Source organism: Brienomyrus brachyistius, chromosome 24, assembly GCF_023856365.1.
Source record: "Brienomyrus brachyistius isolate T26 chromosome 24, BBRACH_0.4, whole genome shotgun sequence".
Lineage (NCBI taxonomy): Eukaryota > Metazoa > Chordata > Actinopteri > Osteoglossiformes > Mormyridae > Brienomyrus > Brienomyrus brachyistius.
Window position 1 is genome coordinate 7914467 of NC_064556.1, and position 27309 is coordinate 7941775.

At 45.7% G+C, this 27309-nt stretch overlaps 1 protein-coding gene across 2 annotated transcripts in view; it reads right to left on the minus strand.

Annotated features, from left to right (window-relative positions):
- Positions 1–27309, minus strand: part of LOC125720161 (interferon-induced protein 44-like) — a 518912-nt gene that overhangs the window by 156318 nt on the left and 335285 nt on the right. The window lies entirely within an intron of this gene.

Below are 27309 nucleotides of genomic sequence, written 5' to 3' on the forward strand. Positions count from 1 at the left end.
CAATGGATGCAGCATGTGACGACATTGGAGTGGAAGCGATTTAAGGTTGGATTCCACATGCTAAAGGATTCTTTCCCCGTTGTTTAGCAAGGGACAGGATTGCCTGTGACATTGATGAGGTCCTGTGGCCTGACCATGCCCAGAGGCATGATGCTGAGGCAGAATGATTCCAATACATTGCTTGCTATCGATCTGCTGCATTTTTTGTTAGCGACTACATTTATATATGCGCAGGATTGTGCAAATACTTCATAATAAATACATTTTTTCCCCTGCTCTGCCCTGAGTGCAGTGTTTTGCATTTATCTGTGTAGTGTGTAATGACTGCTGTGTAGTGTTTATGCATTAGCTGGATGTGTGTGTTATGTAAGGAATAATTGACGATGGGCCGTTGAATTACTAGAAAATAATGCACACCCGAGGTGGTGATGCGACCACAACGCGAAGCGGAGTGGCCGTTACACCTCGGGTGTGGATTATTTTTCTAATAATTCAACGGTCCGGAGTCAATTATTCCGCTTATACTACGGTTGCCACACCTCATGACATTGATCAGATGATATATTTCAAGGGATTCGTCCGGTTTTTCTACTTTTATCGCTATTCTGAGTAGGATTATTTCTTCCGCATCTCATCCAACGACTCTTTTGCTAGTTCCAAAACGTCATTTTAAAGCTGGCAATGGAGGCTTGAGCCGTTGATAGCAGACTAATGCAGTTAATAATGAAGTTATTAGAAAGAGAGCGAGAGAGACAGAGACACAGAGAAAGAGAAACAGAGAGAGAGAGAGCTTGTATGAATTAGGCTACCTCTGTGTGTCCCTCAACAGTGTTCTGAAGTACCGTCTCTAAACTGTAAGTCTGCTTTAAGATGCAGCGCTGTTATTACCTTGCTAGTGAGAAATGTCATGTGTAGCCTTTAAGTTGGTACACTAGGCTAACTAATACTGCTGCAGCCCAGTTGTTGAAAGTTTCATATTCACCGTAAATATTACAGTTTTTTACGATTGCTTAGGCACGATTTTAAAAACAAGGCTCATTTTGTCAAAACCCTACACACAATTCACACATCTACACACACAAGTAGCAGAACATCTCAGATCTTTTGCAAAATGAAACACTTAATTCAGAACTGTACAATAATTTACCAAAAGCCCATTTTGGTACCCTATGGTGCACACATGGTTCATACAGTCAGATTCTGTTTGAACCAATTACACACTGCTGTGCTCAATCTTAAACACTTGTAACATTTCTACCTTTCTAATGATACAGTCTTGGTTTGATTTTTTTTCTCTTTTTTGAGATATTGATAAAGAACATGAATATATTGACCAAACACAACACACGAGACAAGTACTGCACCTTGATGAACATATTTATTTCTTTTCATGTACTCAATTCAGTCAATACTGAACATTTGAACGAAACATTCCTACGTAACAAAACATTTTTCCAGCTTCCATATGGTATTACTAAACATACCATTGTACTGTAAGCTTACAATAATACTGTAACAAATTACATATCCAGTTCAGTACAGATTAAAAATAAAAAATAAAAACCTAAACATCTCTCCGCATAGCTGGATCTGGCCACAGGGCCTCGTCAACATCACAGGCTATATTTTCATTTGCAAGGCAACGTGGAAAGAATATTTTGGAGTGACGAATCCACCCTTGTATGGATGCTGCTTCAGTTTGATCACATGCTTCCTCCATAGCTTGAATGAGGGCCATCTTGACATAGGGCCGGAGATCATAAACCTTCCACCGCCATGCTGAAAAGAACTCTTCGATGGGGTTTAGGAAGGGGGAGTATGGTGGAAGGTAGTGAACTGTAAATAGTGGGTGTTGATGAAACCAATTTTGGACCTGGGCGGAACGATGGAAAGCCACATTGTCCCAAACGACAATGTATTGCATCTGGTCCCTTTGGTTTGCTGCTGTGATAATATTGTGTAATCGGTTTAAAAATGTAAGAATGAGGTCAGTGTTGTAAGGACCCAATTTGGCATGGCGGTGGAGGACCCCATTCTGTGTGATGGCAGCACAAAGGGTAATGTTACCCCCACGTTGCCCTGGTACATTGACAATAGCCCTGTGGCCAAGGATGTTTCTTCCCCTTCTTCTCACTGTTGTCAGGTTAAATCCAGCTTCATCAATGTATATAAACTCATGCAGGACTTCATCCACATCCATTCGCAAAACTCCAACCAATTGGTTGGACGGTGCGGTAATTTGACAGTCAGTGCTTTGGTATTGCAAGGAAGTGACTTCATGATAGATTTTTGTGTGTAATGTATGTTACAGTTTTTGACGATTGCTTACACACAGAAATTAAAAGTAGTACACTATTAGCAAAACTGCACACTCAACAAGCAAAACATCAGCCCATATTTGCACAACTATAAGCACATTGTCAACCTCACACTTGTTGCAAAACTCTACACACAGTGATTTGCAAAACACTAAACACACTTAACATACATCACACACAAAAATCTATCATGAAGTCACTTCCTTGCAATACCAAAGCACTGACTGTCAAATAACCGCACCGTCCAACTAATTGGTTCAACACAGTCATCAGGTGTGCAAACACTTGTTTGCTTAATTGTAGACACACCAATCAGGTGTGTAAGCACTATAAAAAGCAGCAGGTGAGTTCATCGGTCTTCAAGCAAAATGGAAGGAGGAGGAGGAAGGGGAGGAAGAGGAATCAACAGAGGAAGAGGAAGAGATGGAGGCCATGCTGGAGGTAGAAGAAGAGGAAGATGAAGACAAGAAGGTGCTCAAAGAGGACCGAATCTGACAAATGAGATCCGCCAACACTGGTTGACCACGTTGTCAACCACGGCCTGACGCTGAGGGAGGCTGGACTGCGAGTACAGCCAAATCTAAGCCGATACACAGTGGCAAGTGTGATAAGAACATTTCGGCTGGAAAATAGGTATTGTACAAATATCACCATATCAAGAACATCTGCACGGTTTCAGTAACTGCTTTACAGTACTGGATTCTATGCAGTATCAGCACTTCTGTTACCTTGTCCTGTGAATAAACTGTACCATTGTTTACTGTTTTTTTTCTACATAGGATTGAGGGTCAGGAACGACAAGGGGGAAGGCCTCCTATATTCACAGAACAGCAAGAGAGGGAGATAGTAAACATGGTTTTGGCCAACAATGCTATAACACTCAAACAGCTCCAAGCTAACATTGTCAATAACCATGCCAGTTTCAACGATATCCATCAGGTCTCAATATCAACACTGGCACGCATCCTTAAAAAAAAACATATTCAATTGAAGCAAATTTATCGAGTGCCTTTCGAGCGCAATTCCGAAAGGGTGAAACAACTGCGGCATGATTATGCAGAGGTATGTATTCACTTTAGCAGTGTGATCTTGCATACTGTCTCATCTTTTACTGTACTGTAATATGTATACTACATCGACACTGAACTACACAATTTTGCCTGACACTGTTCTTCAGGTAGTTCTACGAATGGATGGAGAGGAGATCCAGCATGAGTTCATTTACGTAGATGAGGCTGGGTTCAACCTGACGAGAACACGAAGGAGGGGAAGAAACGTCATTGGCCACAGGGCTATAGTCAATGTCCCAGGGCAACGTGGGGGAAATATAACACTCTGTGCAGCCATTACACAGAATGGGCTCCTCCACCGCCATGCCCATATGGGCCCTTACAACACAGCACTCATACTTACATTCTTGGACCAGTTGCACAACATAACAGCAGCAAATCAAATCGATCATATGCAATACATGTGTCTTTCCACCACTCTGCTCTGGTTCAGAACTGGTTTCAGCAACATCCACATTTCACCGTCCTATATCTTCCACCATACTCTCCATTCCTCAACCCTATAGAAGAGTTTTTCTCGGCATGGCGGTGGAAGGTATATGATCACCGTCTCCAGGCTGAGGTACCCCTCCTCCAAGCCATGGAGGAGGTCTGTGACCAGATGGAGGTAGCAGCAATACAAGGATGGATTCGTCATTCAAGACGTTTCTTCCTAAGGTGTCTAGCTAATGACAACATTGCCTGGATGTTGATGAAATTCTCTGGCCAGATCTAGCTAGGCGAAGAGACAATGTCTAGTGTTTTTCTTTGTTACAGTAAACTGACAGTACAGTACGTAAAGTGACATGTTGTTACAGTACTATGAATCTCCATGTCAACATTTTGGGCATGTTGAGAAATAAATGAGTTTCTTCAGTGTGCAACATTGGTCTTGTGTAGTGTTTGGTGGATTTACTTTACATTTGTACTTTGTTGATGGTAGCCTACTCTAATCATAGGGAAGTAGAAATGCTAAAAGTGTTTTAGGTTTATCACAGCAGAGTGTAACTCGTGCAAACAGAGTATGGTAAATGTGAAACATGTGTTTCTTATGGTACAAAAGTGTGGTTTTTAAACATAAGTATATAGTTTTTACAAGAGTATTTCATTATGCAAAGGATCTGTAGTGTTTTGCTAATTGGGTGTGTGGTTGTGCTAATTGTGTGTACTGTTTTGAAAACACAGGCCCTGTTTTGAAAATCGTGCGTAAGCAATCGTCAAAAACTGTAAGTGTGTTTAGTGTTTTGCAAATCACTATGTGTTATGTTTTGCAAAAAGTGTGAAGTTGAAAATGTGCTTACAGTTGTGCAAATCTAGGCTGGTGTTTTGCTCCTTGAGTATAAGGATTTGTTAATTGTGAGAAAGTTTTAATTTTAGTGTCTAAGCAATTGAAAAAAACTGTAAAATTTACTTTCGGAAAATCGTCTGTCATGTTGTTGTTTTTGTTAGTCCTGTGTGCTGTATAGGTACTGTATGCTAATTTCCGTTATTACAGTTAACTATGCGAAGTGATATGGAACTGTAATGCGGTCAAGAGAGCTGCCTGGAACTACGTTCGCCGTGCGTTTCCCTGAAAATAATTGTACACCTCAGAACGTTGGTCAGCCAATCAGATTCAAGCATTCACCGGTCCCGTAGTATAACTGAAAACAGTATTTGGTTTTGGGTAAAGATAACATAGTTCTGAATCAATTGTTTGATATAGCAAGACAAGTCAAAGGTTTTGACAGTGTAGCTTAAGTTTGGTGATTTGTGTTTAAGGTTTTGAGAAAGTGAGAGAAACATTCAAAAAATGCGTTTTAGCAATTCAGAAATACTGTAAGATGGGCAGTGTTGTAAGGCCCTAAAGTCACATGGCGGTGAATAACCCCGTAGCTGCTGATGGTAGCACATATGGTCACGTTGCCACCACGCTGCCCTGGCAACTCTACAATGGCACGTTGACCAATAATGTTGCGGCCTCTCCTTCTCCTCTTGGTGAGATTGAAGCCAGCTTCATCCAAGAAGATGCACGCATGAGGCCTCTCCATGGAATCCAGTTGAAACAATCTCTATAGAAAAGAACAAAAATTTATTTTTGAAGTAACGTAAATTACATAGCATTCCAGGCTTCATGCCTCTATATACATGTGCTGCATTACATTCAACACAGTAAAGATGTACAGTAACTCAATAGTGCTGTCTAATCTCTGGACATGATTACTTACTTGTACATATTGATATCGTAGCTCTTTTACCCTTTCAGAATTTCTCTCAAATGGTACTCTGTAGGCTTGTTTGAGACTTATCAGGTTGCGTTTCAGGACACGGTCAATTGTGGAGAGACTCAAACTGTTGATTCCTTCAAAGTTCACGTTGTCTTCCTCAACTCGTTGCTGTATTTCACGCAGTCGAATTGCATTTTTTTTTATGGACCATATCCACAATAAGAGTCTCCTGGTGTTGTGAGAACGTGCGTGTTCTTCTACCCTCATGTGGCCGTCTTTCAATTCTAAAAAAACCAAATTAGTTAGAAGTAGACACACACACTTTATTCAGTAAATGTTTTCACAGTACCATGGAGAAATTATTTTTCATTGTCTCCTTACTGAAACAAATATATTTTTTACCAGTTTTCTTCTCTGAAGGCCCGGATTATAGTAGCCAATGAGAACCTGCTTAGGTTTGGTTGCACACGTTGCCCTGCCTCCCTCATAGTCATGCCATGCACCAGAACATGATCTTGTTGTTTGAATGTCATTCGAAATTACAGATCTTCTTCTTGGTCTTAGTCCTTGCCCACCACCTCTAACACGGACTCCTCCCTTCCTCTTCTATTGTATTGCTCCATTGTTGGATCCACTCATTCCATTTGCATTTGACTAGGCTTATATACTATTTACTAATTGGGTATACTGATTGGACACATGTGTTTTCAATTTTGAGTGGTAGTGTGTAAATGATGACAACAGTGTGTTAGTTGTGTTTAACTTCTATAGCCTGTGTGCACCATTTTGGGTACAAGTGCACCACACTGCTAAATGTGTTTTGTGTTTGAGAATGTGCTTAGAGTTTTGGTAAATGGGAGATTCAGATTTGCAAATTGTGTTCTAACCAGTTGAATAGTGTTTTGGATTTTGACAACTGTGGGATTGATTTTGTAAGGACATAAAACTTATAGGTCCTGCAGGCCCCAACTCTGATCAGCCTGCATCAGTCTATTTCAGAACTCCAAGAAAAGGATCCACTGGCCCAGGCAAGATTGGACTCCACACATCAAACCATCCCTTGTAAGGAAGGCAAAGGCCTGCCGGCTCCTGAGAGACTGGATAGAAATAACTGGAGCAATACAGGAAAAGCGAGACCTTTCACCCCCGGAGTGACCAGAGTTCCATAGTCAATTCACAGCAACAACAGCTGTCAGTCTTCATACACAGACACCTTTTCCACTATAAACAGGATAACTCACCACACATAGATGTTAGGGACAAATACACACATGTTTGGTCTCGTTTGAATAGGCATGAGACGAGGAGTATTACACTCTCAGATTTAAGGCAGTATAACTTTCCCTAAGAGAAATATAGCAACTTCGGCTAAACCCACCAAACTGAGAGAGCCTCTCACATGGCAGAACAAGGGAATTGCGACCACCCCCTAAAAGTGATCTGATTGGCTGGGGACCTGAGAACCAAGGCCAACAATGCCCCTAAAATTAACCATTGACCGAAATTGGTCAGTCTTCAGAGACATGCCATCACCTGGTTTGGATACTTAAGGAAGGGCCTCAGAAGAAGTCGGAGAGTCACTCTGTAATCAGAGCTCCCACAGAGAACTGTATGAAAGTCCATCTGTAGTCAGATACTTTCCGCAGAACTTTGTGCACTCTCAGCTGAGGAATGTGATTGTTTAATATTGTATTTGTCCAAATGTATTTACAAGTATGTGGCCACATGTCAATAATTGTATATTGTAATATGTTTAATAAATGTTGTCTTGATTACTTCATGACTGTCTGATTTGCTAACTTCCTTATAAACTTTCCAGATTGGACTTCTATCCTGATTAGGACTAAAGTGGTAACTACTATCTTGCAGCCTCTGGGTTAAATCCCCTTTATCCGGGTCCCAAACTCAACTGCCCAAGTTAAGTTAGGTGGGTACCAAAACTACACCTCTGGAGTTCGCACACGCTTAGTTACGGGCCGACTTAACCTCTGAGGTCAACACATGCTGATGAAAGGTACCGGTCTACCCTCTGAGGGGCGTACACACTATGTTCCTAGGCACCGGGCATAGTCCCTGAGACGCTCACATGGTAAGACAATGGGCGGCATCGGCGGAGTCCCTGAGACGAGCTCAAAGTAAACCTCGTACAAACTACTGCAACAAAAGGTGCGCCGTCACAGCCGCTGAGGTTGACACATGTTATATGGGCTGCCCCCGGCTGAGCCTCTGAGGTGGATGTACGTGTGGTTTGGGTAAACATCGGCTTAATCTCCGAGGCACCCACATGCTCAGTAATTGGCAGACACTGAGCCTTTGGGGAATTATATAGATCGAGGGACCCGAATAATCAGAGGCTGACATTGTCTTAAATGGTGGCGATTTCCGTACCTCTAAGACAAACCCTGTGGAACAAGCCCACGGATCGCCCTGTCGGCCGAGGCGAATCTGGCGGACTTCTTCGTCAAGGGTAAACTAGAGTTGGTGATCTAAAGGAGAGTCCAGAAGTAATCTGAACAACATAAACGTCATGACTACAATATACTGAAATAAGGTCATTAATAAAATGGAGTCAGATATGTGTCTAAAAGAATATTTTGTATATTAAAAAGGGTAAGTAATTCCCAGGAGCGCTTGGAAGGACCAACACGCATTCACAGCCTTCGGCTGCGCCATTGGATTCCGCCATTGGGCCAGTGGGCGGCTCTCTACAATTTGATGAAAGAGTTTTGTTAGTTGACAGTTTAGTTTTTACAATGGGATTTAGTGTTTTAGCAATTCAGAAAAACTGTAATAGCGATAGGATTTCTGAAAAAAGTTATGTTAATAAAGATTTTCATATCTTTCTATACAGCTACATGAGTTAAGGTTACCATTAGATGCTTGTTATAATGGGAAACTGGGCAAATTTTATTTGGTTATTGCGGCAACAATACACTGCCATACTGTAGCAAACAATCTGTTTTTATAGATTATTATGGAAGTGAAAGTAGTAGTTCAAACATTTTTGTTTAGTCACAGACATGATGATTGTCACTCTGTAGTTGATCAATATTGTTGAATCAAATTTGAAATATATTTATTTATTAATCATTGTACTATAGTGCCTTGGGTGGAGCGGTGGCTCTGAGGCTAGGGATCTGTGCCAGCAACTGAAAGGTTGCTGGTTCAAATCCTGGGAATGCCTGGAGTGATTTTGCTCCATTGGGCCCTTGAGCAAGACCCTTAACCTGCAATTGTTTCATCCTCGGTATGACGTTAATCTACATCCAGTCCTACAAGGAAGTTCTCCAATTTACAGGGAATAATTTGGGGATTGGTGGCAGGATTGGCACTCCAGCCACTGGAAAATATTCACACTGGTCCATTCAGAATAGTGTGTCCCTGCCACACGGCTGCACTCAGGTTCTCATCCCTGAGGTGGTTTATTATGTGATGGGTGCTGCAACACGCTGTAATCAGTGCATGCTCCTTACCTCTTCTGTGGAGCCAATTAGCATTTCTCAGCATTCTTGTGAACGGTGTAAGTAGCCCTGTGTGTAACTCTTATTGTAAATAGTTGTGCTGTATCCCCGGTTTGTAAGTGTGTTTACCTGTGTGTGCCCCAATCTTGGGTTGTGTTTCTCATAGAATGATGGAAGCTAGTATTAATGATGCATCATACTATGCTAGTTCAAACTAATATCTGAAGTATAACTGTTTCCAAAAACCATCATACTTTGTACCGCAGTAGTTTGAACTTGATGGACTCAGGCGTAGATTACCTCCACTTTCACTGCATGAGGGGTCGCCATTAAGATCTGATGTGGTCCCCTCCATCTCGGCGTGTTCCATCTCTTCCTCCTCAGGTTGCGAACTAACACCCTGCTCCCTGGTTCGAGCGGTGTCACCGCTCATGGCGGCTCTCCCTTTGGATTCCTCTAGTTGGCACAGACCTGGTCCCAGGCTGCACCTATCGCTTGCCGCAAACCTGTAAGATAAGTCAGCAAATCCCCATCCATGGTCTCCAGTGTGACATAATGTGAGGGAGACAAAACACGCTTCTGCCTTCCTGTCAACACTTCAAAAGGAGCCAACCCTGTCTGGCGGTGTGTCCTGGCTCGCATGAATAACAAAGCCAGGGGCAGGGCATCCACCCAGGCCAGGGGTGAAATTTGCGCCAATTTCAGTTTAAGTGTCTGATTTGCCCTTTCTACCATCCCTCCACTCGAGGGGTGACAGGCACAATAATGCTTCAAATCAATTTGCATCCAATGGGACAATTTAGCCAGGGTCTCTGCGATGAACGCAGGACCATTGTCTGTGGTGATTTTAGATGGAATGCCCCATTCCGGAATCACCTCCTTTAGATAAGGTCGGTTAGTCCCAGAATGTCACCACACACCTTCTCCATCACAATGTGCTCCGCTCCGTTTCCATCCGCGGAGCTCACCCTCCGTTGCACCTGTTTGAATCAAAACAAGGTCATTTTCAGCACATGGTTTATCAACATTCTTTGCCAGCAAAACCTTATTCCCAAACCCAGTGGAGTCCTTAGCTAAACTTTTAGCCCACTGGTCTGCGAGGTCATTCCCCTGACTGATTTCATCAGTTCGCTTTGTGTGGGCTGTTCGGGTAGCATGAGAGCGTTCCACTAACTGATGACGCTGAATAGGTTTTCCAGCAGAGAGGTCGCTGGGGATCCATCCTCCAGCCTCAAAAAACTCCCATCGACAAACAGGATGTTGCCTCCTTCCAGTGGGATGTCAATCAGTCCGGCCCAAGTCTGCACACACAGTCAATGACCTGCAAACAATCATGCGGTTCCCCATCCACCCCCGTGGGAAGGAGGGTCGCTGGATTCAAAGCAGAGCATCTTTCCACAGTCACAGTTGCCAGTGTTAACAAAACATTCAGATAATGCACCGATCGCGCAGGCGTCAAATGAGATGTCCTGACCTGTGTCAGGATTGCGTGCACTGCATGGGGAACTCGAAGTTTCAGTGGATACAACTGGATTAGATCTGCACTTGCCATCACCGCCTCTGCTGCTGCAGACACCGCTCGAAGACAAAGGGGTAATGATCAAGCCATCGAGTCCAAACGCCTCGAGTAGTATGCAACCGGTTTGCTCCTTTCCCCGTGATACTGAGTCAGAACTGAAGTCATGAACCCTTTTGACTCGTCAACATGCTGCACAAATGGCTTTCTATAGTCAGGCACCCCCAAAGCTGGGGCTGATATTAATGCCTGTTTTAAATCAATCAGGCCGTCTTCAGCTTCGGACGTCCACGTCAATCTGTCTGTCAGTCAGTCCTAGCCCAATTGTCAAATCAACCAAGGGCTGTGACCTGCATAGTCTTGAATCCAAGGCCTGCAATAGCCAATCATGCCTAGGACTTAAAGCAATTGCTGTTTAGTCTCTGATTTGGGCATCTCCTGTATGGAGGCCACTCGGTCTGGTCCTAATGACCTTCCCTTACTTGTCAACACATGTCTAAGGTATTTAACCTTTTGTGACACTAGCTGAAGCTTTTCTTTGGAGGCTTTGTTCCAGTTTTTTTCCAGGAAGTCTAACAGAGCTCTGGTGTCCTGTTTACAGGACTCGCGAGTGTGAGAGCAAAGCAACAAACCATCCACATACTGTACCAGTGTGCTACCCCCAGGCCAGGAAACCCCTCCAAATTTTTGCCAGCTCCTGCACACGCTAGGTGACTCTGTGTAGCCCTGGGGCATCACTGTCCAGGTCCACCTGCTCCCCAGAAAGGTGAATGCGAACCAATACTGGGAATCCGGATCTACTGGGATAGAAAGGAAAGCATTAGACAAGTCAATGACAGAGAACCATTTAGCCCCCGCTGGTATGGAAGCCAGAATCGTAACTGGATTAGGTACGATAGGACTTCTGGGGTGCATGGCTGCATTGACACCCCTCAGATCTTGTATAAACCTCCAAGTACCATTTGCCTTTTTCACAGGTAAGATAGGAGAATTAACTGGAAAATAGGCTATTTCCTTAATAGCCCCCCTTTTCACCAGATCTGCATGTACTTCTCTCACTCCCTCCTCTGCTTCTCTAGATAAGGGATACTGGGCCTTGTGAGGCCGAAAGTCAGACTTGGGGTGGACCACCAAAGGCTCAGCTGACACCACTCTGCCAAAATCATTTTTCAGTTTTGCCCACAAGCAATCAGGTTCCCCTAACCAGTCTGGCAGTGGATCAATGCTTTTCTTCTTACTTCCTTCTGCATCCCCCTTTCTCTGTACCTCTACACACTGATCTATTTTGTACCTTTGCACCTGCCCATCTCCACTCATCCACCTTCTATCCTCTACACACACCCACTCAGTCCTTCTCTCACACTCTGCGACTCAGGGTCATAAGTCCTTCCATTCTAATGACCCCTTTTTCCCATATGATACATGGGGGACCGAACCTCCCACACACCACTGCTCCTGGCTGGCTGAGAAACAGACAGATGCAGCAGACCTGTCTTCTACCACATAGAGGTCATCAAGCACAACAGTCTCTCCCAGTTTTCCTGCAGCCTCAAAATCCTTTATTCACTCAGCCCCTCCTTTTCCAGAAAACTGAGAGGTGCAATGCAATTTCAGGCTGTTCTTGTCCTTCAGGGATACAGTCTCTCAGAATTGTGTCATCCACTAGCCACCAAGCAGCAAAGTTTTCTTTCTCCAATAAACAAAACAGTCCCAAAGCCTTCGTCCCGGCCTTTGGGTATGGGTTCTTCTTCCTCATCATTCTCTTCTTGGTCATCGTCCTCATCCTCCTCATCGTGGGAAGACTCTTCCTGCTTTACAGAAAGCTGTGGCATCAGACCCACCGCCCCCCCTTCTGCAGCAGGGGCAGAGGGCTCAACTCTTCCTGGAGGAGGAGGGACCTGAGCAGGAGGGCGAGATGCAGGTGGCAGCAGTGGAAGAGGGGACACTTCAGGCAGGACCGGATACAGGAGATCTGCATTAGGCTTTTTCCTCTTCTCAGCATCAGCATCAGCCACAGGTAGAGAAACGGCAGCAGTCGGATCGGCCCCCCTTTCCTCTCTGCTAACCATTACACGACTTTCCTTATCAGTCAGCTGCTCTCTAGGTTTCCTGGCCCTCAGCAAGGCCACAGACTTCCACCAAAAATAATATTCTGGCTTATACATTCCCCTACTAAAATGACCATTCCCTCTCCTTTCCAATATTGTTTCACAACATTCTATCTCCAGTATGTTTAGAATGCCATCCTTTGGCCAACTACCCCCAGTCTGACAATTCAAATTTCTACAAGCCTTCTTTAGTCTCAGGCCAGTCACCTGTTCCATTATCTGTCGTGGCGATGGTTTTCCCTTATCCCCTTTTTTACATTTCCTCATTATCTCTCCCTTGATCTCTGAGTCCCTTTCAGGAGGGTGCGAATGTTTGCTTGATGCACTCCCCATTAATTACCCTTTAACAAATGCCGTTGAACACAAGACCTGGGAAATATCTGGTCTGGCCCTGGTACACACTCTCCTTCTCAAGGTAGCTGCCCTCTGTACAAAACACGCAGCTGCTGGGTGACCACTAAACTAAAGAAGACACCTTGTTACTGGATGACGAAAGAATCATAAAGGAACCAAGTTCCAAACATTAGCCGTTGGGCTATTATAGGAAGGAAAAATATGTCAATGCTTTTGCATTCTTTCGCAAATGTAGCTGGGTAATTATGTCATTTTCGGGCATCGATGAGTGACTGTCAATGTGTGAAATATTGAAATTACGTTTGAATTTGTGCTTGTTTTTTACTTTCACTTTGCGATTGCGCAAACTGTGTATAGAGAGCAGCAGTACTGATTGGTCAGACGGATTAATTGTGCACCAATTCCTCTGACATCGTCTTATTACTCATTAGCTTACTATTCAAACGTGACAGGTGAAATTTCCCGCAGCAGGCTTACACGTGATAAAGGTTGATTGCGCAGGGAATTTAAAAAATCGTAGTTATGTGTGTGCGTGTGTAAAAATAGATGGATTTACGCAGGTATTTTCGTTCTGCTGAGCCAAATAAGACAGGTCAGGGTGAAGAAGGGACAGCCAAAGAAAAGCCTACAACAAAGCGGAAAAGTTATGGCAAATCAGACTATGAGGTAATAAGAAAGCGCAGCTTTTTGGTTTCATGGACAAAAGAAATTCTGTGGCTGGAATATGACAAGCTAAATAGCATAATGTTCTGCCGGGTGTGTTGTGAGTTTCCCTCGATTTCTGACTCGACAAGCGCCTTTGTTACTGGGACCAGTAATTTTAAGAAAGACCCCATCAGAACCCATGAGAAATATCTGCATCACAAGAAATGCATTGGTGCTCAGTCTGCAGCATCTTTCCAAGAACAAACACCAATTGCAAAAAACATACTAAAAATAAACCAAGCACAACAAGAAGTCCTGAAAAAGCTGTTTAGAACAGCTTACTATGTTGCAAAGAGTGAACTACCATTGGCTAAATTTAGCAGCCTTTGCAAACTTCAAAAAGCAAATGGCCTAGATCTTGGTTCCACTTACGTCAATGACCATGCTTGCAGAGAGTTTATTGGAGCAATAGCACAAACTTCAAGAGACCAGATCGAAAAGGAAATTCAAGAAAGCAGGTTCTTATCCATTCTTGCAGATGGCAGTACAGACACTGGTATAATAGAACAGGAGTTGGTTCATGTCAGGTATGTGAGAGATAATGGTGACATATCCACATACATGATCAAATGTCAGTCAGTCAAGAGTGCAAATGCTGCAGGCATTTTAGAGGCTATTGATGAAGCAGTGAACACCATGGGTATCAGAGAAGACACATGGAAAAAGAAAGTAGTGTGTTCAAATTTTAATGGTGCTGCAGTGATGATGGGTGAGAAAACAGGAGTAGCTGGGAGACTGAAACAAAGGATACCCCACATCATAACAATCTACTGTGTGGTACACAAATTAGAGCTAGCCGTGCTGGATAGCGTGAAAGGCTGTGAGTACCTGGTGAAATCTGAAGATACACTGAAAACCATCTTTAAGATGTACTACTATTCCCCAAAGAAGCGAAGAGAACTGACAGAAATAAGTGAACTGCTAAATGAGAAACTGGCACATTTCAGTGGCCTGAAGAGCACACGGTGGCTTCCAAGCCGGCTGAGATGTCTGAAGGCTGTGGAAAAAAATTACACTCCCATTGTTGTTCATATGGAGAACATGGCAGGAGGAAGTGATGTCAAGTCCGAAGATGCAGCCAAGGCTAAGGCGGTGGTGCAGGAGAATCGCTTCCTGCATTTCATATTGGACTACAGTACCATCTTATCCAAGTGCTGTACTGATTTTCAGTATGATAACCTAAACATCACATGAACAAATCAGTTAGTTGAGAGCACCACATCACGCTTACTCAGCCTAAAAACAAAACCAGGAGAATACCAGAAAACCTTGGACACAAAGTTCACAAAGTTCAAAAGAGGATGGTAGCATTTGCTACTGTGGAACACAGCTCACAAAAAGTCAGCGACCTGCTAGAAGAGGTGAGGGCACAGTCAAATACACCTCTGGTGCAGCGATTCAGAAGATTATTGACAACACAGTCAAGTACATGGACAACAGATTTAAAAATCTGCATGAAAAGCCTCTCTCTTCTTTCAAAGTTTTTGACCCTTCCACTCTTACTTAGAATAAAAGTCTGGACCTCTAAGTTTGGTGAGTAAAGGAAATCTCTTTTATTCCAGCAATCCAGCAAAGTGCTCCCATCACACTCTGGCACTTGGTACCAAGTCACCCGGAGTTCACAGAGCAACCAGTTGATAAACCATAACTCCCAATTCCCAATACGGACTTCTAAATCCTGATTGGTCACAAAACACCAACAAACCGAGCTCAAACGTATGACAAACACAATTCTCCTGCTCCATTGGTTTACCTTGGTAGCAAGGTAAAATCCACCCATCTTGCTCAATTTACCGGAATCTGTCTCGGCTTCTAGGCTCTACTTGAGATATGTATATAGATATTGATGTTTGGGTGTTCCATTGATTGATGATGCCTCCCTCCCGGGCCTACCAATGTCCAATTTTACTTCCACATGGGTTGTGCAGAATCTCCCTGAACAGACAGGGTCCATCAACGAGGATTTATTTGGGGGGTGTAGTTCCCATGAAGGAAGTAATCCATAAGGGGAGCCCCGTAGGCTGGTCTGTGATGGTGTCTGTCTTAGGAAGGCGAGTCATATGAGCAGGTTCAGAGTGATTCATTTAATCAACAGGAGGTTTCTCAAAATCTGATTACGTCAATTGATTCTAGATGTTCATTTATAATAACTAATAAGTTAAAATTTCAAATCTAAACCAAAAGTACAGTGCTTCATCCAATCCCAGAAAAGTATTCTACACATTTAAATAACCACGTGCCCTGTACAGAGGTATGGTGAACCCATCACAGGTAGCACAGGGCAGGAGACACTGGACAGGATACTAATTTATAGCAGAGCACACACTCACAAGCACAATCACAGACTAAGACCAGTTTAGAGATCACAGTCACCTGACCACATGTTATGGATAGATCAAACACACAAGACACATCTTGAAAGGTTTGTGTTTTCTCTGTATAAAAAAATATATTTTAATGATTTTTTTTGGATACATAGTTTGCTTTATGTACTTTTGCTATTAATGAATAAAGTAAAATATATATTTAAAAAAATGAAGTTATGAACTAGATGCCCGTTTGGTCACAGATGACTTCAGGGAGATACCAGGGCAGAACTGGGAACGTTAAATCTCCCTAAGAGAATCAAATCAATGAAAACTGTAACACACCTGTAATCCTCAAAGGCTGAAATAATGCATGTCCTTCTTGCAGAGAAGTGTAACCTCATTTGAGCATGAAAACATTGTGATGTAAGTCCTCAAGGGACCTGGAGCACATTTTTTTGGAGTGTGACGCCTGTTATACTGTTCAGGGTTGTGGTCAGTCTGACGCCTATCCCAGGAGGCACTATAGACAGGACACTAGTTTACCATGGAGCACACACTCCCATACACAGTCACGCACTAAGGATAGCTAAGAGATCACAGTCACCTGACTACATGTTTTCAGTGTTCAAAGTGCAAGGATAAAATGAAACGCCATATGTCTCCACCATAATGCATACTTCATGGAGATCTTTCAAGTTACCTTTTGTATGCTACAGACTGATTATGAATTTCATTTTCAAGAACTGTATTGAAATTCAGGCTTACTTAAAGAATCTTAACTTACAGGATTTACATGTTTCACTGCCCTTCCTGCAATTGCTCAGACTGTATTATACCCTGTGTGTTCATACATCGTATAGAGATTCCAGATACTCTGCTAGTTGGCACGGCAGTATCTGTCATAGTAATAGCTGATGACATCAGTGAGCTTGAGATACCTTGCATGATTTATTGTAAATTAGCAGTATCAGTTTCACAGTAAGCGGCCAGATATGCCAAACCGGTCTTGAGAGAAACATTTTGATGATTAATTACGATTAATTTTCCACTACCTATGGTTTAATAACTGTTCACGGATAAAATTATGCTGCAGCAGATCCTCGTTATACACAAATAGCCTGCCTACAAACACAACACAACCTCTGTTTTGAAAAAGTTACGAACCCAAAAAACAAAAATAAAGTTAAAAAAAATTATTACAATTTGGTCAGAAGAACAGATACAACAAAATGATCACGTTGGCATGACGAAATAAAAAATGTATTTTGCTTAATATAATAGGATGGCAGGCATATAGAATGTCCTAGTGATGTGATTTTTTTTTTTTTGTAAAAAGTGTCTGATATTGGTAGGGAGGGATGTAAGCATGTAGCAAAGGTTCAGCCTAGGTAGCAAGGCTTTCTTTTTATTGAAGTCAATAAGGTTACAATAGTAATGTCGCGACACAGCCGTTAGCACGGATCAGAGAAGCAGGACAGGAACAACTAGGATTGGGGAACAAGGGATTTAATGGGGAATTGGAGCAGGGACAGGGAACAAGCAGAGAACACACAAGACTTCACAATCAGACTGCAATGAGAGACCTGGGGAAACATATTCTGCCGTGGACTGAAATACACCAGACTTAATGGAAATAACAAGGAACAGCTGGTAAACACGGGGATTCCACATGAGGTTAATGAGGGGGCATGGTACACATGAGGATCGGACAAGCAGAGCATGACAGGACCCCCTTTCCAAAGGAGCACACTCCGGGCGCACCCCAAGAGGAGCGAAGGATGACATGAGGAAATGCACAGGACCTGGGGAAGAGCCGGAATCTGGAGGGACAGCAGGCAATCAGGAGGCAGGTGCCAAAGGGACCCTTGGTGACTAGGAGGCCGGAGCCGAAGGAGACAACGAAGGGAACAAGGAGGGAGGTGGAGGGACTGACAGAGGAGGCGAGTAAGGAGGCGGAGAGGACATTGGCGAAAGGTAGGAAGGAGCAGAAGTCGCGGCAGGTGAAGGCATTTCCGCAGCTGGCGAAGGCACAGGCGATTGACGAGTCAGAGGTGGGGGATTCACAGGTGATCAACGAGTCAGAGGTGGGGGATTCACAGGCGATGGACGAGTCAGAGGTGGGGGATTCACAGGCGATCGACGAGTCAGAGGTGGGGGATTCACAGACGATCGACGAGTCAGAGGTGGGGGATTCACTGACAAATGACGAGGCATTGAGGGAGGGACTGCAGTCGACCGACAAGGCCCCGCAGTCAACTGCCGACCCGGAGCCAAGTGGACCGCAGGCGACCACTGAAACGGAACCATGGGTAACAAAGTTGAGTCAGGGGGCAAGGCGGGTGGGACTCGACCCCTGCGTAGGTGTCCCCTCCGCTTTTGGGACCCGGCTGGGATCTGACCTGCTGTGGTGGTGGCAGTGGAGTCACTCTCCCAAGGGGTCCCATTCGAGCTCCTCCTTCCTGAAAGGGGAAGGAGTGGTGGTCGCAGTCTAGGACAGGGACTGAGGTCATGGGAGCTGGTGTTGTGGGAGCAGGGTCAGGAGCCGGGGGGACTGGAGCCGGATGGTCAGGAACCGAGGGGACTGGAGCCGGATGGTCAGGAGCCGGGGGGATTGGAGCCGGATGGTCAGGAACCGGGGGGATTGGAGCTGGATGGTCAGGAGCCGGGGGGACTGGAGCCGGATGGTCAGGAGCCGGGGGGACTGGAGCTGGATGGTCAGGAACCGGGGGGACTGGAGCCGGATGGTCAGGAGCCGGGGGGACTGGAGCCGGATGGTCAGGAGCTGGGGGGACTGGAGCCGGATGGTCAGGAGCCGGGGGGACTGGAGCTGGATGGTCAGGAGCCGGGGAGGTTTGCGCCTTGGCAGGAAGCGTCGCCCGTTTAGGGGTCTTGGGGGCCCACGGGATAGCATCCCTAACAGACCTGGCCCCTATAAGTGAAGGAGTGGGCGTGGCACACAGGAGGATCGGATGAGCTGGGCATGACAAGTAGGCTGACAGTGCCCTATAAAGGGCTAGTTTGTGTTGGTGCAGGCTGACATGCTAACGTGAACACTTCTAAGCCCATGGATTTACATTTGTGCTCCAATCGGCAGCATTCCTGTTTATAAGAGTGTGTGATCATTAAACCATGGCGAGTGTCTAGTGGTTTTTACTACTTCATTTTTCAAAGGAGCCGTCAACTGCATTAATAAATCGTAGCGAATTTCTATCATTTAGGTGACGTGTCCTAATAATCTTCTCCGCCATAGTCAAAGAGGGCGGCTCAATCACGAAGGTGATCAGAAAATGGTCGGAGAAGGACGTATCCAATGGACAGACAGATACATGACGAGCAGAAACTGTGAGTAATAATGAAGTCCAGTGTATGGTTGCAAACATGCGTTGGTGACATTCAACAGAGCCCAGGAGGGACAGGAAAATTTTGCGGAAGGCATCAGTCTCTATGTCCACATGCATATTGAAGTCTCCAAGTAGTATAATAGTTTATCTAATCACTAAGTCAGAGAGAAATTCCCCGAATTCTGCCAGAAATAAAATGCATGATCCCGGTGGTCTGTAAACTATAAGAAAATAGATGGGCGGGTCGGATACCAAGTGGATTAGCAATGCTTCAAATGTTATAAAGTCTCTGATAAACTAGGGTTAAATTTCTAGCATTGTGTTAAACATTGAACCCAAGATTATCACAGATTTTATTACATTTGAAGCATTGCTAATCCACTTGGTATCCGGCTTCAACAAGAGGTATAGTACAGTATCTGTGGGTCTGAGCCAGGTTTCAGTTAAAAAGCAGAGGTCTGCTCCAGTGTCGAGCACCATGTCATTAACAAGAAGTGATTTACCTTCTAAAGAGCGAATGTTCAATAGTGCACATTTTATGGTGGGTTTATGTTGTGATTCATTCAATCTTATTAATGGGATTGATATTAAGTTATCTGCACAGGAGCCCCCAGTCGAAGATCTAGATCTAAGTCTTGGTCTAATAATGCTTACAATATTCTTACTATGCTCGCTCAACTCTATTCCTAAATAGTTGCTAGATTTAGGGGATGCCGTGTGATGGAGCACCTGGTGTCACGCCCAGCTCGTCCGATCCTCGTGTGTGCCACGCCCCCTGATTACCCTCGTGTGTGCCACGCCCCCTGATTACCCTCGTGTGTGCCACCCCCCCGATTATCCACATGTGCTTCCCCGATCTAGCCCAGCTGTGTCTGATTATTTTCGCCCAGTCCTGTCTATTTCAGTCCGTGTCTTGCCTTAGTTCTTTGTCCGACATTGATGTCTGTCAATGTTAATGCTAGTGTTCCGTCCTGCCCTACCCGTACCCTTAATAAATCCCCAGTTTTCCCCGTACTTTGCCTGCCTTCCCTGCCTACGCCCGTCTGCCTGCCCGTGCTATCACCCGTTTTAACCACGGATTCTGTCACCTGGGTCAAGCCCAAACATGATCTACAGGTGGGAGAATAAACAACCTTCGATTTAAGATCGCAAGGCTGAGTCCTGGGTGCTGCTCTCAGTCAGGCAGGTAATTTACTTGCCATGTTTTGGGATAACATAAATGATCCTCTCAAGTTAGGATGAAGACCGTCCTGTTCATAAAAACCAGGCCATTCCCAGAAAAGGTCCCGATTATTAATAAAGGCAATTTTTTGACATGCACACCAAGCCTCTAACCAGCAGTTTAGGGAGAGTAGCCTACTGTAGATTACATCCCCCCTATAGGCAATTGGTAAGGGACCAGAGTCAATTAGAGTCCAACATTTTCTTTTAGCTTTTGCACACAGAGATGAAGTTCCTCTTTAATACCTCGGATTGTCGGGACTTTATGTCATTAGTTCCAGTGTGAACAACCAAGGTGGAGGCTTCATTGCTGGAGAGGGAGTCCAATTTCGCCTCAATGTCAGAAACTCTGGCCCTGGGGAGGCATTTTACAGAAGCCGCTGCTTTCCTATTGGTAGAAACTGTAATGTTTCTAACAATTGAGTTCCCAATCACCTTTTTCGCTTTGACAGACGTACTGCCGAGAGCAGAGAATCTCTTGCTAAGCACAACAGCCAACTGGCATGCAGGAGCTCTCGGCTTAGAGCTCCTAGGACCACGTCTGACCATGACCCAGGGTTGGTGTGTGCTGGCTGCTGGTGCTGGAGCCGTACTGGAGAGTCAAGGCAGAAGGAACAACTGCCAGATCTAATCTAGTCTATAAATCCCTCCATCTGCTTAATCTCCACTAACGTGCTAATGCGCTTCTCCAATGCGTGAATCCTGTCCTCCAACTCTACAATAGTTAAACACTTCTGGCACACTATACTGTCGGGAGTGTCAGAAGGACAGTCTATGCTGTACATGCCACAGGAGCTACAGAACACAGGCGTAGAAGACATGGCCCTTAGCTTTTTGATTGCGAAGATTTTTCCCTACGACTTCAATGACAATGACATTCCAGACTGATGGGTGCAGGACATAGTGACAATGACATTCCAAACTGATGGACCATTGACAGTATGCAAACTATTACATATGCGGTGACACCTGTCTAATCCATGTTCATTGTGTAGGCCACTGACTAATAAAGTGACTAATAAAATAAAGTGTCACTCCAAAGTTCGAACACTTTTAAAATCATCCATCCATCCATTTTCCAAACCGCATATCCTACTGGGTCGCAGGGGGTCCGGAGCCTATCCCAGAAACAACTGGCACGAGGCAGGGAACAACCCAGGATAGGGGGCCAGCCCATCGCAACTTTTAAAATCAAACCACATGACATTTATGAATGCTTTAATCATCAGTTTAATGTTTTAGCTCACCCCTATGTCTGTATGCTCCAGAACTCTAGAAATTATTATGATGTATTTTTTTAGACTTTTGGGAAAAATGTTTTTTAGGTAGATGAAATATTTAAAAATGTCAAGGCATGTCAGACTACCTCAAAAGTGGCTGAGAGGCCTCAGACTCCTGAGGGTTAAAAATTTGATAACCATAGCACTTAATTTCCACCACAGAAAAAAACTGATTTTGTTCAAATGCCAGGTATAGCAGAATAAGATGAAGTGGAACTGGGAGACATATTTGCATTCCTTACCAAGTACTAATAAGTAATGTTCTTGGCAGGCAGCTGTGGCCTAATGGTTATAGAAGCACACTTGTAATCAAAACATTGCTGGTTTGAATCCTTGGCTTGCAAGGTGTGACTGAAGTGCCCTAAACAAGGTGCTGCTCACTGGGTGCTAAATTAGCTGCCCACTCCTTTGTCATGGTGTCACATGTAGAGGACACCTTTTGTTGCGGTGTGTCAACAATGACTAATCACTTCACCTTGCCTAAGGTTGGGTCCAGATAAAATTCACCCATCTGCAGTCGCATCCACTCTGGTGCATTGATCGATAGATATTTGTCAAGTTACACTAGACTAGTATATTTTGATATGTAAAAATATGAATAATATAAATGATATTTAAGACATTGATATTAAGACAATAATAACAAGTAAATACCAAATTGATGGGGTAAGATTCTATAAATTGGCATGTAAGTGGAATGTACAATAAATGAATAGGTGTAGTTATACAACAAGGACTCAGACGTGCTAAGATAATAACACATATATTGGCATCCAGTTGATCCAGTATGGATTAGATGGGTGGAACAGGTGACAGGGCTGTACGAGGAATATACTGCTCTCATTCTGAAAGCACCCCCTTCTAATTTTGTTACTTGTTGTCTAGTTTCCCTCTGCTCTGATGCATGACTGTCGTAATACCATCTAAGCAGAGGGGAGGAGAAACAGGTAAATCCTGTAAGTTAAGATTCTTTAAGTGACCGTAAATTTCAACACAGTTCTTGAAAATGAAACAGAAAGCTGTCCAGTCCTGGCTTATGTGTCTGACCTCATACTGTGAATGAGACCTGCAACGTCACAAAAAACTTAAAAATGCAAAACAGAAGCATCTGACCCAGTTCTAGGTTGGGCAACAGCTTCCATTCCAAGGTGGTCAGGACACTGCATACCCATCTTACACCCCCCCCAACAGGCACCGTATGTCTATTTATTCAGTCTATTATAATTATTGCTTCCCTTAATTCTACTGTACAGTCAGACCTTGGAGATTCGCGAGGTTCGGTTCCAGGACCCAGGTTGCTTATTTGTATAGTTTAAACTCCTAAATATGATCCCAGTCATGCTCCCAAAACACTTTAATTTCATTGAAAAGCTTAATACATTTCCTTTAAACAAACAAACAAATGGTTGATATAAAAATGCAGGAAAAAAAGCACTGAAAATAGTTATCACACTTGTAAGTAATACGTGCGTGTTGAACTGAGATACGAGAAGATGAAGCTCGATTTCACACATGTAGTATAGTACACAAAGCATCCAAGCTACCAGCCAATCAGCAGGGTGGAAAGCTGGCACCCATGCTCTGTGATTGGCTAAAAATTTCCTAATCACAAAAATATTCTGTAATCTTGGCTTTAAAATTAACTTCCGGCTTTGATTTTGTTCCCCTTCAGTGAACATTACATGTTGTATGTTTTGGTCTCACTAGGTGAGCATGGATAGCTATCCAAACAGCTAAACACTGTCACAGAATCTCCACCGACTCACCAATATCTTTCATGAAGTTTAGTGGTACAACTGTGAAAGGATATTGCTTTAACAAACAGAAATAACCAAGGATGGAGCTGAGTGCAGCTAAGACCATAACTGATGCTCATGCAGTGATCAACTTCCTAACAGTTTACATGTTATAATAAGACAGCCCACAAGGTGGTGCTGTAGCACTAAGTAACATTTGAGTCAAAAACAACATGCCATATATTTAATGAAATGCAACACCGTACCTATGACTGCCATGCAGACCAGCTTCTCCCCTTCTGGACAGAGTCCCGCCAGCACAATTGCAAATATCCACTGCATAATAAGACCTTAAATATTTTCATACTCAGAGGGCAGAGAGACCCCCTTATGCACCTACAGAAAAACGGAAAGAACCACCATGTACCAGAAAGGACAGAAAGATGACAGGAACCTTCTGAAGTAGGGCTGTCACGATCACGCCGCGCTGTAATCGCAATTATATATTTGTTATGAGTAATTATTAATCTGCCATTAAGTTGTTTTTTAAAAACTCGCTAATTGTGAGCATGAGACTCGGGTATGGGCAGATGACAGGAAACGGTAATCTAGGCCTATCTGAGTATTTGTTTATCTAGGACAAAAAATGTACAAAAAATCGTATAGCGTTCATTCTCTTTAAGTGTAACTGAATCAGCTGTTACAAACCAACCAGTAGAGACAGTACGTGTCTTGGTGGCAGCTTTAAGTGTGCAGTTATAATTAGGAAGTGTCACGGGACGCGGTCAGGCAAAGCGGGCAGGCGTGGAAGGAGCAAGCAGGCAAGCAGAATACAGGGCAAAACGGGAGTTTTAATGGGGAAGTCCGGGAAACGGGGAAACAGGACGGCAACAGATATCAACAACATCAATGACGGACACCGCTAACAGGTAAGACCAGGACTTAAAACCAGACAAGACTAATCAAAGTAATCAGATACAGCGGGGTACAATCAGGGAAATACACGTGGGAAGGCAGGGGGCGTGGCACACACGAGGAGCGGACGAGCCGGGCATGACAGAGCCCCCCCCCCAAAGGCGCGCTTCACCGGGCGCGCCCAGGAGGAGGCGACGAACGGGACGAGGGGACCAAGACCTGAAAAACAAAACCCAAAACCAAGAACAAGAGACCGGGAATTAAACAGAGAGACAGAACAGGCACAAAGACAGGACCAGGGACAAAACCTGACAGAGGACGGGGAACACGGACCGACAGAGAAAGAGAGGGGACACAGAAGGAACAGGCGGGACACAAGGGCCAGGAGTGAACGGAGGGCACAGAGGACGGGTAGCAAAGACAGGAGGAACAGAGCCAGAGGGAGCAGAGAGAGGCGGGACAAAGGCGGAAGGAGGAGAGAGGACCGAAGGGACAAAGGGAGAAGCGAAGGGAGACAAGGAGGGGGAACAGAGGGGAGCCCGAGGGAGACCCAGCGGGCGACGGGAGGCAGCCGGAGGGGACCCCGGAGGAGCCGAGGAGACCGGGCGAGGGACCGAGGCAGGGGCCGAGGAGGGAGCAGGAGGGGCCACCGGGGAAGGGGACGAGGAAGCAGGAGGGGCCCTCGGCGAAGGCCCCAAGGAGGGGGGAGCCACCCCAGGCGGCGACCTCTTGGGAAGGGCCAAAGGTAGAGGCCCCGTAGGGGACCGAGGAGCCGGAGTCGGGGGGCTTGCAGGAGCCCGACGAGGTGCCGGACGAGGGACAGAGGCAGGGGGACGAGGCGTGGAAGGGGGACCGGCAGGCGACTGCCGACTCGGCGGGCCAGGACCCGCAGGCGCCGAGCGAGCCACAGCGCAGGCGAAGGTGGGCGAGCCAGGGGGCAGGGCGGGCGGGACCCCAGCCCTGCGTCTGTGCCCTCTCCCCTTGCAGGACACAGACATACAGGCCTAAGTCCGGGGCCTCTCGCGCCGGGGCAAGGGCAAAGGTGTCACAAGTGTGATCCCCGAGGGGTCCCATTCCAGCTCCTCCACCTCTGAAGAGGGAGGAGCCACGATGGAGTCCTCCGGGACCACCTCGGGGACTAGGGCAACAGGAACTGGGGCACGGTCAGGGACCAGAACAGGGTCAGGACTTGGAGCGCGGTCAGGACTTGGAGCGCGGTCAGGACTTGGAGCGCAAGTCTGGGGGGGCACCTGCCCGGGAGCTGCAGGTGGCTGCAGTGGGGGCGCCGGCCCGGGAGCTGCAGGTTGGGGGAGCTACGCAGGTGGCTGCGCAGGCGAAGGCGACTGTGCGAGCTGCGCAGGTGGCTGCGCAGGCGGCAGCGGCGGGAGCACGGGCGCTGGGTTCCGCGGGCAGCGGCGGCCGCGCGGGAGCGGGATCCGCGGGCAGCGGCGGCCGCGTGGGCGAAGGCGGGAGCGCCGGCTGCGCGGGCTCAGGGTCCGCAGTTCTCCGGAGCAGGATCAGCCTCTGGAGGTCTTCAATTAAGATCTCCAGGTCAGCTGGAGATGAAGCGGGAGTGAATGCGGCGAACCCCTCCCTGAGCTGCCTGGCGAGTAGGTCCACCTCTGGTGAACCTCGCCCGGTCGGTTCATCCATCACCCTCCAGTATAACCCCTGGAGGGTGAAGAACCGGTTGGCCAGGACCGCGGGCGAAACTGGCGTGGTCCCTTTAACAGAGCGGGGGACGCGCGGAATGGCGTCTCTCCCCTTCCGTATCCCTCCTCCGTTGGCCAGTCCCTCGGGCCGGTAATCATACCGCCTGAGTGGCGGTTGGAGGACGGGGTCGCTGGACTCTGTCTCAGCGGGACGGAGGATTACTTCCTCCTCGTCCCCAGACGGGAACCACAGCCGGGATAATGCGCACGCTCCCAGACAGATCTCTGGCTCCTCCGAGATCCGCCTGGCCTTCTTGCTCCTCTTCTTTTGGTCCGTCATTCTGTCACGATCGCGGTCGGGCGAAGCGGCGATCGTGCGGGTCGGCAGGCAAGCAGGAAGCAGGAATGCAGTATACGGGGCAAAACGGGAGTTTAATTGGGAAGCCAGGGACCGGGAAACAGCAAACGAGTACAAACATCAATGACGGACAACGCTAACAGGTAAGACCAGGACTTAAAACCAGACAAGACTAATCAAAGTAATCAGATACAGCGGGGTACAATCAGGGAAATACACGTGGGAAGGCAGGGGGCGTGGTACACACGAGGAGCGGACGAGCCGGGCATGACAGGTAGTAAATGCTTTTTGTTAATGGATCACTATCATTTTCTATATGAATATTAAAATCACCAACAAATGCACATGAAATGCAGGAAGCGATTCTCCTGCACCACCCCCTTAGCCGTGGCTGCATCCTCGGACTTGACATCACTTCCTCCTGCCATGTTCTCCATATGAACAGCAGTGGGAGTGTATTTTTTTCCACAGCCTTCAGACATCTCAGCCGGCTTGGAAGCCACCGTGTGCTCTTCCGGCCACTGAAATGTGCCAGTTTCTCATTTAGCAGTTCACTTATTTCTGTCAGTTCTCTTCACTTCTTTGGGGAATAGTAGTACATCTTAAAGATGGTTTTCAGTGTATCTTCAAATTTCACCAGGTACTCACAGCCTTTCACGCTATCCAGCATGGCTAGCTCTAATTTGTATGCCACACAGTGGATTGTTATGATGTGGGGTATCCTCTGTTTCAGTCTCCCAGCTACTCCTGTTTTCTCACCCATCATCACTGCAGCACCA